This window comes from Tachypleus tridentatus, chromosome 10 (assembly GCF_004210375.1).
Source record: "Tachypleus tridentatus isolate NWPU-2018 chromosome 10, ASM421037v1, whole genome shotgun sequence".
Lineage (NCBI taxonomy): Eukaryota > Metazoa > Arthropoda > Merostomata > Xiphosura > Limulidae > Tachypleus > Tachypleus tridentatus.
This window is the reverse complement of record NC_134834.1, coordinates 121,527,130-121,540,729: the sequence shown is the minus strand read 5'-3', so window position 1 is coordinate 121,540,729 and position 13,600 is coordinate 121,527,130. Positions and strand designations below refer to the sequence as shown.

The 13,600-nt window shown below is 33.1% G+C and overlaps 1 pseudogene across 1 annotated transcript in view; it reads right to left on the bottom strand.

Moving 5' to 3' along the window:
• LOC143230213 (protein mothers against dpp-like) overlaps nucleotides 1-12,384 on the bottom strand; it is a 43,716-nt pseudogene extending 31,332 nt beyond the window's left edge. The window contains exon 1 of the transcript XR_013016291.1: nucleotides 12,163-12,384. The product of XR_013016291.1 is annotated as a protein mothers against dpp-like (transcript). The remainder of the gene's footprint in view (nucleotides 1-12,162) is intronic.
• Nucleotides 12,385-13,600: the final 1,216 nt, after the last annotated feature.

Genomic DNA, 13,600 nt, shown 5'->3' with positions numbered 1-13,600 from the left:
TGTTTGGAGGTTTGTATTAAAGATTAATGGACATGCAGTCACCAACAAATCTTAACGTTAAACAGTTTATTATTGGTCTACCTTCATGGCAAGCCAAGGTCTGTCCTCTGAAGGTCTATCCCATAAAATTACTTACATATATAGCTGTGAGAGTATACACAATGTACAGACATTCTCATAAGTATAAACAACCAAAGTAGCCATGCACACACGTCCATTAATGTAAGTGTCACCATAACACAAAAATTTAACTACATATTAAATAATTATGTCAATCATATGTGATTTTAGTTTACTGCAAGGAATTTTTCCCAGTTATTTTTTTTATTTGTCTCTTTCAAATGCACTCAAATACACCTTAACACTCAGTTTTTAGATGAATTTTTCTTTCAAATATAAAACTTTCTTCCTAGAATGGAAATTGACTGAGCTGACCAGACATACTTTTGATTTTTTCACTCTATGCTGTTTAAGTATAAAAATAAAGGTTTTCTTATCACACACATACACATGATAGTGGACAGTGATGTACTTAATTACTCACCTAGATTTAGAGGTTTCTGTTTAAGTATGAAAATAAAGGTTTTCTTATCACACACATACACATGATAGTGGACAGTGATGTACTTAATTACTCATCCAGATTTAGAGGTTTCTGAAGTAAAAAAAAACAATTTTCTTGCAAAGAAAAGAATCTTTATTCAAAGAAAAGTAAATTTCCACCCTGACAATAACATTTTGTCAAACCTACAATGGACAAAGTGGTAAACCTTGATGGGTTTCCTAATCAATGGACAAAGTGTAAACCTTGATAGGTTTCCTAATGTTCTTCTATAAAATAACACCAACAAACTATATGTTCTCAACCTTAGCTAAACAGCTGATAAATTAAACCAACTTTCATGTATTTGTTTGCCAGTCAACCTAATAAACTGTATAGATATACAACTTGTCACCAACTTGAAACTGGTAAGTATGTTTTGACAAATGATCCATATCACACTGAATGAGTCCACTTAAAATGGGAGTCTTCATTAAACATCAGAACTCTGTATAATTGTCTGTTTAGAAATTAAGGCATAAGACACCAGTGTTAGTCAAGCTAAGGTACTCAGAACAATAAATACTCAAAACAATCACTCTATTTAGAATGAACCAGGGTTATAACACCATGTCATGGGTTTCCAAAGTAAGTTACTCCAAACTAAAACTAGTTAAAATAAACCAGGATTATAAAACCAAGTAATGGATGTCCCAATTAAGTTACTTCAAACTAACACTCTTGTTAGAATAGACCAGGATAAAACACCATTATAACTCATGTTCCTAGAATTTAATCAGTTGGCCAACTACTTCAGCAAACTGATACAACTCAATAGCTTGGAGATCAACATTGATTACATCAATTAGTGTCATGTCAAGTCAACTGGTCCCAGTATTTTCAATCATTTTTTTTACTATTCCAACTATTGAAGTCTTATGTCAGAATAAAAAAGGACCACAAATGTAAACTTCATAACAGATTTTCCATAATGCAGTTGTACATAATTTGAAAACAAAAATATCATATAAGGATTTTATTTTTTTATAAATATGGAAGAAAAAATCTTTACTTGGATAAAATTATTTCTTTTACCACAATGAACATATTTTATTATTATGTTTGTTAACAAAAACAAAACAAACTGAAGAAAATGGAAGAACATTTTTGTTGAATGAATTAATATTATCGTTCATTCTGATTTCATTTGTGAAATATACATTTTGTAGTCTGAAACTATGTAGCATTTCCTTGACATTTTGCATTTAGAGTATTTCATATCAGTAACCAGCCATCATGCTGGTGTTCCAACTTCCCCAATATCTCTTCTCCATTTCCCTGATGTCTTGATGAAAACTTTCCCCTTGTTCTTCACTAACAGCTCTGAGAATTTCATCAAATAGTCAGTATGTAACTGTAACAAACTTTCAAGTTCATATTACAACCCTATTCTTTCAACTATTCTAGCATGTTCAATTTGGGTCCTTGCCCGTAACAAACTTTCAAGTTCATATTACAACCCTACTCTTTCAACTATTCTTGCATGTTCAATTTGGGTCCTTGCCTGCAACAAACTTTCAAGTTCATATTACAACCCTATTCTTTCAACTATTCTAGCATGTTCAATTTGGGTCCTTGCCCGTAATAAACTTTCAAGTTCATATTACAACCCTATTCTTTCAACTATTCTAGCATGTTCAATTTGGTCCTTGCCCGTAACAAACTTTCAAGTTCATGTTACAACCCTACTCTTTTAACTATTCTAGCATGTTCAATTTGGGTCCTTGCCATTTTCCAAAACATTTATCAATTACCATCTTTAAAGGAAACCCACACTTCTTTTCAGCTTCCCTCCTTGTTCTTTTCACATTGTTAATTCAAAATCAATTTCTTTATTTCAGGCCAAACAAAAGTCCCTTCTTTATGTTTTACTTCTAAAAGAGCTGGGTATTGCCCACACAGATACTTGAAACAGCCACCATCTTTGTCTAAGGCCTTTATAAACTGCTTCATCAAGCCCAGTTTTATGTGTAGTGGAAATAACAGGATTTTCTTTGTGTCAACCAAACTTTCATCTTCAACATTTTATATCCTGGTATTTGGTTGACTCTTTGTTGCCGTTGTCTCTTTATCTAGTGCTGATATCGTGCTCTGTTGTCTCATTCACACACAAAACATAGAAACTTTGTGTAACCTTTGTGAAGAAGAACACCTTTCAGACTTCTTTCAGAGGGATCATGAACTACCATTCACTTGATTCACAGACTGCAGCTCCTAGTACTGGTATTAATTCAGTAATGCTGTTGTAATAAACCAGTGAACCTTCTTTTAAAAAGTATGGTATAAACTCCTTTTCATTATTTCTGCAACAGTAAAATAATGTCCTGAGAAAAGTAAGTTGTTAGCCCAAAGTATAAACCCCAAAATCTCTAAAGATCCAATGAAAGGACCAATTCTCTCACTAAATTATTAAGTCTGCCTTGTGTGACAAGTTGTAATTCACCAGATGTTGCAGGTTGAATCATCATTTCTACTGATATTAGATGAAACTGTATCAAGTCTCTGGTGAAGTAAGTACAGTTTGCTCATGCACGTGATGTACAGGTCTTATAGCAGACTGAAGGTTTGGATAAGATTTTGTTGTTGTTGTTTTAAATGTTGTAGCCTTGAACATTACATGAGCAAAAAAAAAGTGGTCATCTCCGTGATTTCTAGGCTCATGCCAGACCACTGAAATTCCAAAAGGCAAATATTTTTTCTTACCTTTAGTCCACTGTTTCAACTTTTCGATACAAACAGTGCAAACTTTGTCCAAAGCCCATGATTCGTCTTGGTTTTAGCCCAAAATATACATAAAATGCTTTTTTGACAAATTCATATGTTGTTTTGCCTTTGTTTCTTCATAACAAGTGTACCACAAGTATAACAGGATATGGTTGGGTCATTTACATAACCTCTTGTTGTTATAGCAACTAATAAATAATATTTAAGTAAAGAACAATATAAAAACAGGTAACAGAGAAAATTAACTACAATACTTATTTAAGGAACAACAAACAAATCTCACCAATATAATCCACAAACCTGACAGTTAGAAAAATTACCTCATTTTTTTTTCTATCAAATCTATTTCCTAAGCTTTAAAAACATAGTAACAACTTTCTAACAATGTAATCCAGAAAACAAAACATATTAAGAGATTTTTCACATAACAACCCCACACCTACACTTCCAAAATTTGAAAGTGGGCCCCTAACAGAAAGCAATACATCTCTTTACTGTTATGAAAATGTTAAATCCCCTACTCTACCATGTTTAAAATAAAATATTTTCAAATGGTTTAGGCCCTTAAACAACATGAATCACTCACCATAGACAGTTTATTACTGATTACCTGACATTGTTTCTAGTAGTATAAGTTGCTAATAGGAGTTATGTGTATGTTATGTAGATTGCTTGAGAAGCAGGGCTCACGCTGTTGCTTGCCATATTCGCCAATGGCTATTATTTTTTATTTTTGGCAAAGAAAAATTGTAATTGGCAAATATACCGGTGAAACACTGTTTGTTTACAAAATGCTAGACTGGTTCACTACATCAACGTTTTTTTAATGCAAGTACGAGGTAAGCAGATAAAAATCAATAACCCATCTGCATTCATGCAAGGTCATGATCAGGACAAATGTGTGAAAAATTGTTCAATCAACAGTGACCTAATGGCTTGACACGAATAACTCATTTATATGTGGTTGATTAGCGGTGATATAATTAAAGGACGACCACGAAGATTGTGATGGCTTTCACACGTGTAATTACATTATCTAATGGTGCATGGCTTGGCCGGTAAGTTTAATTAAAAGCGGTTACTCGATTAGTACCATAATAAACACGTACTTGTAAAAAACTAAATGTTAATTAGTGGAAAGAATCTCTATAAATTGAGCCAACATGCAGCGAATTCATCAGATCTCAGAATGGCTTCTTCGCAGGCCAAATGCCCCTTAGACAATGAAAGTTGTCTAATGCCTCCATCAAAAAAATCCAAATCTGAAACCAACAGTTCATGATCATTCCAAGAAAAATGGTTGAATGTATTTAACTGGCTCAAATATGAAGCCTCTACAAAGCAAATGTTTTGCACATTGTGCATTAAAGTACCGAACTCAAACACTTTCACAACTGGTTGTGCAGTGATGAAAAAAGACAACTTTACCAAGCATCAGAAAACAAAAGGTATTTATTGACTGAGTAAATGTTGAGACTTATTTGGATAGTTAAACTTATAAAAATTACTAAATATAATAAAAAAAAATATGCCCATGTCAATTTATTTCCTAATACTTTAGCAGTGTTATTACATTAAAAAGATGTTGTGATGCATGAGGTAATTCATTTTTTTATCATTTATTTCAGACCACAGAGATGCAATGGAGGCGTCCAAGCTGTCTACAGCGATGACTAAGGCCACAGTCTCAGCCACAAACAAAAGTAAGACTGTCATCATAGCTGCAATGCACAATGTTTACTTTGCAGCAAAGCATGGCCTACCAAATTCTTCAAGATCTAAACAGACTATGTATGATGCAGGTAAGTTATTATGTATACAATACAGTTTTCTGTTCTTGTCGCAAGTGGATTTTATTTGTTGTTCTTAATGAAAAATTTGTTATAGTTACTGATTTACGTGTTCATGTTCCACAATTACTAATCTCACAAATTATTTATTATGTATATAATACAGTTTTTATGTTCTTAAATTGTCGAAAGATTATTAGCTAATGTTTTATAAGTGGAATTTCTCCGTTGTTCTTGATGAAATTTCTTACTGATTTATGTATTCATGTTCTAGAGTTACTACTCCCACAAATTATTTATTTATGTATTTATTCTTTTTGGTTTAATTCCAGGGTGCAACACAGCTCCAGCATCTGGCAGTAGACCAACATACTACCTATGAACACAACACTAGCATTAGTGACTTCCAAGATTGTATGGCAGAAGTGTTGAGAGAAAACAAACTAGCCAAAAATGGAAAATTCATCATCATGACTGATGAAAGTACAGACATTTCAGTAAAGCAGAACCTTGTCAGCTACATCCGTGTACTAGAGATGGATCAGTTCGGTACAGTGACACCACAGACCTATTTCCTTGGAATCTGTGAACTTTACAAAGCTAATGCTTAGAACATTTTTTACAAAAGTCATTAGTATGTTATCAGAGAAGAGTATTGAAGTTAAAAAGTTATGTAGTGTCAGCTCTGATGGTGCTGCTGTGATGGTTGGGTCAAAGTCTGGGGTAGTTACTAGACTAAAGCAATTTGTACCAGGTGTCCTAGCCACACACTGTATCGCACACAGACTAGCTTTGAGTTGTGCCACAGGAGCTGACAGCACACCATATCTTGTCAAGTACCAGGATATTATGAATTCCATCTTTAAGTTTTTTAAGTACTCGCCAAAAAATATGGTAACTTTGACTGCAGTGCAGAACATTATCAATGTAGAAGAAAAGAGGTTTAAATAGATCTTTCACACCAGGTGGTTAAGTTTTGAAGGTGCAGTAGATGCACTGCTTTCCAACTATTCCAGCTTTGTGTCTGTATTTATGGAAGAAACCTCTGGTAAAGCTCTTAGCTTGTATAAACCCATCACTTCATTCAAATTTCTGTATGTGTCACATTACTTGGCTGATTGTTTGAAGCCATTTTGTCAAAAACATTTCAGAGGAATAATCTTAATTTCTCTAAGTTCACCCACTGCTTGCTTCAACTATTGAGTGTCTGGAGGAAATGAAACAAATCAAATCTGGTGAAATGCTGTCAAAATTTCTGAACGAGGTGCCAGCTGAGCCTCAGATTGAGATGGACTGTACACTTTTCAGTATGGTGGGCATACCATAAGAGACAGTGCAGTTCAAAGGTCTGAGGCAGAAAACATATGTGACAAGTTCACAGAAAATATGATAAGAAGTCTGAATGACAGGTTTTCAGATAATGATGATGCAGCTATTTTGACTTCCCTCACAAATTTCTTCAAACCACTGCTCAAAGACACAGACATTTCAGCAGACATTGACACAATCAATGATTATTTGTCAACCTTTGGCCACGAGGGAACAAAACAAAAATTGAAATCATTTTCAAAATTTGCTAGATCTACTTTTGATAGTGGAAGCAAGTCTGTAACAGACATCTACAGTAAAATACAGAGAGTCCTTTCCTGCAAGTGTAGAAATGGCAGAGAGACCACTGGTAGCTCCAGTTTCAACATCTGATTGTGAGGGAGGTTTTAGTAAGCAGAACTTGATAAAAACGTGTCTAAGGAATTCAATGAGCACTAGAAACCTGGAAAATATCATGTGTCTGTCAATAGATGGTCCAAACACTGGAAATTTTGAGTTTAAAAGTGTCTTTAAGATTTGGAGTACAAAAACGAGAAGATGTATTCTAATGTAATCATTGAAACAAAGGCACCAGTTATAACTGTAAATGAGTCGTAAGGCACAACAAAATGACATGCTTCAAGGCATGGATATATTTTTTCATTTTGTCATGAATTTGTGTTCAGATTTTCAGCATGAATATTACTGAAACTCGTCAAGTTTAGTTTGGTAATGTTTGAGTGATGATATATATTTTATTAAGCAGGGCTCTCACTAGAGAGACTTGGGAGAAGTGGTCTCCCAAAACAGACCAAACCTCACCCTTCGTAAGCTCAAGGAAAAATCATCTTATACAGATTATATTGTAGAAGAAAAGAATGCTATTGACTGTAAACTTTTCCATAATTTTGTAAAATTAGAGCAAAACTTCTCCCTGGTTTGCAAGTCTAGAGAGACCCCTGTTTAGCAGCATGTAATAACAGTTACTTTTAATTTAGTGACTTGTCTTCCCACGTCATTATTGTAATGATTTGTGTGTGAAAAACATTGAACTTTGTAACTGTGAAACTGTTGTTTTATAATAAATTTGATGAATGATAAATTCATTGAAATAAAATGTATGATAAGAACTTAGTTGCCATTTATTCTTTGACTGTCTTATCATATGTGACTGGCTGGAGGGTTGGATACGGATCAAAAAAATCATTTGGCTAATAGCCTGGCTACAGAAAAATTTAGTCCAGGGTAAGCCCTGGAGAAGATGTACTTCCCATGAGCTCGGTGTGTACAAAAGAGAGAGTAAATGTCACACTATGCATATTCCTTTTGATCTTACTTAAGGTGGAAACCATCAAGCTCACAGTGAGACTAACTAAACCAAAGAATGGAAAAACCACCAACAATAATAGGTGTAAGCATGAGTGTTGGAAACTTACCAATGCTGCAGAGTTGAAATTGTAATGTAGATTCAAAGGTTATGGTGTGTATTGTGTTAGTTTGTCTACAACACGATACTGCTAGATTCATGGGTCGTTTGTACGATATCAGTTTATTGTCTACCATACATCAAACTTCTAGATTCGTGGGTCATTGTTTGTACGGTATCAGTTTATTGTCTACCATACATCAAACTTCTAGATTCGTGGGTCATTGTTTGTACGGTATCAGTTTATTGTCTACCATACATCAAACTTCTAGATTCGTGGGTCATTGTTTGTACGGTATCAGTTTATTGTCTACCATACATCAAACTTCTAGATTCGTGGGTCATTGTTTGTACTGTATCAGTTTATTGTCTACCATACATCAAACTTCTAGATTCGTGGGTCATTGTTTGTACGGTATCAGTTTATTGTCTACCATACATCAAACTTCTAGATTCGTGGGTCATTGTTTGTAATGGTATCAGTTTATTGTCTACCATACATCAAACTTCTAAATTCGTGGGTCATTGTTTGTAATGTATCAGTTTATTGTCTACCATACATCAAACTTCTAGATTCGTGGGTCATTGTTTGTACTGGTATCAGTTTATTGTCTACTATACATCAAACTTCTAGATTCGTGGGTCATTGTTTGTACGGTATCAGTTTATTGTCTACCATACATCAAACTTCTAGATTCGTGGGTCATTGTACGGTATCAGTTTATTGTGTACAATACATGAAACTGCTAGATTCAAGGGTTGTTGTTTGTACGGTATCAGTTTATTGTGTACAATACATGAAACTGCTAGATTCAAGGGTCGTTGTTTGTACGGTATCAGTTTATTGTGTACAATACATGAAACTGCTAGATTCAAAAGTCGTTGTTTGTACGGTATCAGTTTATTGTGTACAATACATGAAACTGCTAGATTCAAGGGTCGTTGTTTGTACTGTATCAGTTTATTGTGTACAATACATGAAACTGCTAGATTCAAAAGTCGTTGTTTGTACGGTATCAGTTTATTGTGTACAATACATGAAACTGTTAGATTCAAGGGTTGTTGTTTGTACGGTATCAGTTTATTGTGTACAATACATGAAATTGCTAGATTCAATGATCATTGTTTGTACGGTATCAGTTTATTGTGTACAATACATGAAATTGCTAGATTCAATGATCATTGTTTGTACGGTATCAGTTTATTGTCTATAATACATGAAACTGCTAGATTCAATGATCATTGTTTGTACGGTATCAGTTTATTGTGTACAATACATGAAATTGCTAGATTCAATGATCATTGTTTGTACGGTATCATTTTATTGTGTACAATACATGAAATTGCTAGATTCAATGATCATTGTTTGTACGGTATCAGTTTATTGTGTACAATACATGAAACTGCTAGATTCAAAAGTCGTTGTTTGTACGGTATCAGTTTATTGTGTACAATACATGAAACTGCTAGATTCAAAAGTCGTTGTTTGTACGGTATCAGTTTATTGTGTACAATACATGAAACTGCTAGATTCAAGGGTTGTTGTTTGTACGGTATCAGTTTATTGTGTACAATACATGAAATTGCTAGATTCAATGATCATTGTTTGTACGGTATCAGTTTATTGTGTACAATACATGAAATTGCTAGATTCAATGATCATTGTTTGTATGGTATCAGTTTATTGTCTACCATACATCAAACTTCTAGATTCGTGGGTCATTGTTTGTACGGTATCAGTTTATTGTCTACCATACATCAAACTTCTAGATTCGTGGGTCATTGTTTGTACGGTATCAGTTTATTGTCTACCATACATCAAACTTCTAGATTCGTGGGTCATTGTTTGTACGGTATCAGTTTATTGTCTACCATACATCAAACTTCTAGATTCGTGGGTCATTGTTTGTACGGTATCAGTTTATTGTCTACCATACATCAAACTTCTAGATTCGTGGGTCATTGTTTGTACTGTATCAGTTTATTGTCTACCATACATCAAACTTCTAGATTCGTGGGTCATTGTTTGTACTGTATCAGTTTATTGTCTACCATACATCAAACTTCTAGATTCAAGGGTCATTGTTTGTATGGTATCAGTTTATTGCCTACCATACATCAAACTTCTAAATTCAAGGGTCATTGTTTGTAATGGGTATCAGTTTATTGTCTACCATACATCAAACTTCTAGATTCAAGTGGGTCATTGTTTGTACGGTATCAGTTTATTGTCTACCATACATCAAACTTCTAGATTCAAGGGTCATTGTTTGTAATGCGGTATCAGTTTATTGTCTACCATACATCAAACTTCTAGATTCGTGGGTCATTGTACGGTATCAGTTTATTGTGTACAATACATGAAACTGCTAGATTCAAAAGTCGTTGTTTGTACGGTATCAGTTTATTGTGTACAATACATGAAACTGCTAGATTCAAGGGTCGTTGTTTGTACTGTATCAGTTTATTGTGTACAATACATGAAACTGCTAGATTCAAAAGTCGTTGTTTGTACGGTATCAGTTTATTGTGTACAATACATGAAACTGCTAGATTCAAGGGTTGTTGTTTGTACGGTATCAGTTTATTGTGTACAATACATGAAACTGCTAGATTCAAGGGTTGTTGTTTGTACGGTATCAGTTTATTGTGTACAATACATGAAATTGCTAGATTCAAGGGTTGTTGTTTGTACGGTATCAGTTTATTGTGTACAATACATGAAATTGCTAGATTCTATGATCATTGTTTGTACGGTATCAGTTTATTGTGTACAATACATGAAATTGCTAGATTCAATGATCATTGTTTGTACGGTATCAGTTTATTGTCTATAATACATGAAACTGCTAGATTCAATGGTCATTGTTTGTACGGTATCAGTTTATTGTCTATAATACATGAAACTGCTAGATTCAAGGGTTGTGGTGTGTATGGTATAAGTTTATTGTTTATAATACATGAAACTGCTAGATTCAAGGGTTGTTGTTTGTACGGTATCAGTTTATTGTTTATAATACATGAAACTCCTAGAGACGACTATAACATAGGGGAAGGATTTTTAATAGGGCTAAATTATTTAATATTGATTCTTTAGCTAGGTGGAGAAGAACAGCATTTCACATTGGAAGTCCCACACATATGTGTACTACACTGTACAAGTACTTGATATGACAATGAATTTATAATAAAGCATTATACTGTACAAATGTGTATTAGATTGTTAAATGTTAGTCTGTACTGAACCAAAATACAGTAATTACTGAGCTAAGACTAGCTTTTTAGTTTCTTTTATGTAAAATCATGATTAATGAAATTTGATTAAAGTTTCTTTAATATAGTATAATATAAGCATAGACTAACTGTTGTAGCTTTTAATATTAATAGTTCCTATGTCTATTGAAATAAAGTAAGTTTTCAAAACATTAATTGTAAATGTATTCTGAATTTACTGAAATACTTAATGTATAATAGAAGCTTCATAAATTATAGTTATCATGACAATTAAATAACTATTATAATTACAAAGTCAAACACTTTTTCCTTGTTTTATTTCAGTATTTTAAAAAGTATTATCTTATAGGTCAGGTCATAATGATTTGATGCAATTTCAAACAAACTGAAAAAGCCTTAAAATTTATATTTTCTCATTTCAGAGCTTTTACTCTTAAATGTTAAATAAATTATTGTAAACACTTACAATAATAATAATAACAATGAGATTCATTCAATTGTATCATGACATTATGTAACCCAAAACATAGATAGTTTAAGACCACCAGTATACGCTTCTATAAAAGTAACAACATTTTACAAATTACATAGCTTATAACTATAATTTATAAAGTGAAATTTTCTTCACTTACAGATCAAACCACGACAAATAGGGAATACAATCAGATTATGTAGAAACCTTTTATCTTAGATGAGTGAATACACAATATATACAGCAGATTGTCAGTCACCACAGAATTCCTACAATGAACATATGGGTTTCCCTCTTCATTTATGTTTTGTACACCACTCTGAACAATTGCATGAAAATTAATCAGTATTGAGAATTTCACATGATAGTACGTACTAACAACCTTCATACAAATGAGCTTTTAAAAATAAAACTACCTACACACTACACCTAAGCTCACTAACCACAAATCAAATATTAACCGACGTAGAGATTTACAGATAAGAGATTTACTACTAGTAGTAGTACTATCAAACCTAACGTGAGTAAACACAAAAGTACACATCAATACTAGGCTAGGCTACTCACTAAATTCATTTAGCGTCAGGCGCCTACTTTTTAAACTCACCTTTTTGAAGAAGTGGCTTTAACTAAATCTTGAAAATATTGTTAATTTTCTTTTAAAATTGAAAAACAAATAATCTGGAGAAATATCTAACTTTATTCTTCATCGTGGCTGCTTTTATAAAGTTTAAACTATAATAAAGTTTATAAAATGTTTAATGTTAACAGAAGCCTACAACTTCACACAATAACAATACTTTCTCCTACTCATTACGAGGTCTCCGTAGCCGAGGCTTAAGTTTATACAATATACACGTATAATATATACACATAAAGACTGAGTATTCATTCGCAAAAATTATTCTCTACTTTTAAGCTACACGACTATACTTTGATTAATTTTAAAGCGTAAATGTTTCGCAACATAACTGACATAACAAAACAATATTGTATATTACCTTCAATACATGTAATGGTAACAAACTTGGCACTTAATTTTCCATCGCAATGACACGTTCCAACCTAAATGTTTTTATGACTTTTTACGTTGTGTGATGGTGAAGATGTGGCGACTGTCAGTCTGAGATCCTAATGTTTAATATACATCTATATATATCATAGACAGGTAGAATAATACCAACAACGTCTTATAACGTGAAAACAAATGCTTGCATTTATTTATGATTTATCTACGCTGGTTGCGAGGTAAAAATAAGTTATATTTTTAAATGTATAAAATTTAAGCTCTTTGTCTATGTAGACATTACGCGCACTTCTACCATTCAATTTATGAATGAACAATATTAGTTCACTGAGCATGCCTTATGAATCATGTTACTGTTACCCACTTTAGTCATCAAAGTATTCTTGGAACCATGCGATGAACGGTGCGATAACTATAATCACGCTTCGCCAACGAAAGCCGTTCACACCAAAGAAATACTAAATTGAAAAATGAATTCGGGTTCTTACATATATAATACTCACAACTAATTAATAACAAATAAACTAATCTTTTTAAAATAAGTACAAAAAATATATAATAAAAAAGATGAATATTTTATAAGCACGTAATAACAACAACAAGAAGGTATGCTTACAATAATTCCAGTGTACATGTAATTAAATTGTACTATATGCTGAGTAGAAATTAGAGACGCCACTAGATGCTTAATAAAAGATTTTGGAACAGGGGCTACAGGAGCGGGGAGTTTCAGTACAATATCTATCACTTTTTTTTTCTATTCCGCTTTTACATGACACCAACTGTGGATTCGTGCCCCTGTCAAATAGAACGGGAGTAATGAGCCTGGTCTAGGAACGCCTTTGGCAGAAATAAAATTGCATTAGTTTGGTTTGTTATGTATGTTTTATACGTAGTTTTAATTACCGAGTTTATTATAATTTACTTTTTACATATTAGAATTTTTCACAGAGTTCACTCTGCTTCAGTTAAAATGTCTGTTTACTTTCATTATTTATAACTAGGATGTTGTATGTGT